The sequence below is a fragment of the Gracilinanus agilis genome, chromosome 6 (genome assembly GCF_016433145.1).
Source record: "Gracilinanus agilis isolate LMUSP501 chromosome 6, AgileGrace, whole genome shotgun sequence".
Classification (NCBI taxonomy): Eukaryota; Metazoa; Chordata; class Mammalia; order Didelphimorphia; family Didelphidae; genus Gracilinanus; species Gracilinanus agilis.
Genome location: NC_058135.1, coordinates 169,537,207 through 169,539,460, shown reverse-complemented (window position 1 = coordinate 169,539,460; position 2,254 = coordinate 169,537,207). Strand labels below are relative to the sequence as shown.

General features: G+C 34.7%; 1 pseudogene; it reads right to left on the bottom strand.

Moving 5' to 3' along the window:
• Positions 1-357: 357 nt before the first annotated feature.
• LOC123253220 lies at positions 358-454 on the bottom strand (annotated as a pseudogene).
• Between the last annotated feature and the right edge of the window lie 1,800 nt (positions 455-2,254).

Here is a 2,254-nt window from a genome sequence, read left to right as displayed (position 1 = left end):
GCTTTGCAATCAGTATCATATTTGTGTCATAAAAGAAATTTGGTAAAACTCCTCCTTTGCTTATTTTGTCAAACAGTTTGTATTGTATTGGGATTAGTTGTTCTTTAAATGTTTGATAGAATTCACTTGTGAATCCATCAGGCCCTGGGAATTTTTTCTTAGGGAGTTCCTTGATGGCTTGTTCAAGTTCTTTTTCTGAGATGGGATTGTTTAAGTATTCTATTTCCTCTTTTGTTAATTCAGGCAATTTATTTTTTTAAATATTCAACTATTTCACCTAGATTGTCATATTTATTGCCATATAGTTGGGCAAAATAGTTTTTAATAATTACCTTAATTTCTTCTTTGATACAGTGAAAAAATATGGAATGCTTCACGAATTTACATTTCATCCTTGATGCTAAACTTCTCTTTATCATTCCAATTTTAGTGTATGTGCTGCTGAAGCAAGTACTTCTTAGACATTTTTAAAAAAATTTTTTTAAACCCTTGTACTTCAGTGTATTGTCTCATAGGTGGCAAATTGGTAAGGGTGGCCAATGGGGGTCAAGTGCCTTGCCCAGGGTCACACAGCTGGGAAATGGCTGAGGCCGGGTTTGAACCCAGGACCTCCCGTCTCTAGGCCTGGCTCTCACTCCACTGAGCTACCCAGCTGCCCCCTTCTTAGACATTTTTAAGAGGATATAAGTCCATTTTATCCAAGTAGAAACCGAGTTTATCTAAACTATTTCTTCTGCCTTAGAAACATTCATATGTACCATATCCTTAACATATCCCACTTAATTTCCTCTTGATTACTTCTTGTTTTGTGGAGCACACAATTCAAACAAAATATTTCTTTCACTTTCAGACACCTTTCTGATTGTGGGACCTCTTTAATAATATTAAGTTGAGTTCTGTTTATTTGTATTTTAACACATTTTTCCTAGTTCTTAACTCTGAATCAAGAAAATTCATTTGACTCATCCATCTTCTATAAGGCAAGTATTTAAACCTCGTATCTACTATAACTTCTCTTTTCTATTCTAAATATGACCAATTCTTTAAGGTTTTATTACTGGAAGGGCCCTCAGTAGCCTGGTCTAAGCTGTACCTGAGCTACTAATACTCACTATAGCAAAAAGAAGAGAAAGTTATCCAGGACCCACTTGAAAACTTTCAGCTAACCCAGATGATCCCAATAGGATGTGCAGATCATGATGATGGTAACAATTACACCTGACATGTATCTGATATCTTGCAGTTAAATATAAGTATCAATATATGACTATATATACATATACATATGCACACCATATATACATAATATGCTTACATATATCCATAGTGTAATGGTTAGAATGGGTTTGACTAAATTATGAGAATAAAAAAATGTTGTGGTCTCCATTTATAGAAATTAGCTCTTAAGTCACAAGATTGTTAATAGCTCTAATTGCTTTATTATAGTAAGTTAAAGATATTAAGAAAGGGAAATATAGAAAGGAGGAAAAGATTTACCTAGCCTAACAACCTAAAGCCTAACAACCCCCCCACTCCCTGCTGGGTCTCACCTTATATGCTGTTCCCTTCATCCTCTCTCTCTCCTACATCGCCCTCCAGGAACAAATCACAATTCTTCAATTAGCCTGGGACCACCCAGGAGGCAACGTCTGTGGGATCAATTTCCTGATTGACGATCGACTCAAATTCAAATCAAATGGAAGGGAAGTCTAAATCTATTATTGTTAAATCAAAATACTAATTCCCATCTCACAATAGCCATCCATGTACCTTGATACACATGTGTGAATATATGTTTAATTAAAATGTAATTATAGTTGTATAATATAAAATGAAGTTGTATTATAGATAATATATACATTATATGTGTATATATATATATATATATAGTTAGTTAGTTAGTTAGTTAGTTGTTGTCCTTCATATTTGAAAAGGACAAAAATGGCATCACTAAATTTGAGCCAGTTTACTGTGGTTGATCAGACTTATATAAGCTCAGAAGGACAAATATCTGATTCACTGGATGAAGAGTCAGGCCTAGAGACAGGAGGTCCTGGATTCAAATCTGGCCTCAGATACCTCCTAGTTGTATGATCCTGGCCAAATCAATTAAGCTCCATTGGCTAACCTCTACATGTTTCTGCCTTGGAACCAATACTTAGCGTTGATTCTGAGAGAGAAGGTATGTGTTTTTGTTGTTGTTATTTTTAAGGCTCTACCAGAGGTTAGGAATAAAAAGTAAATATGAAGAGAG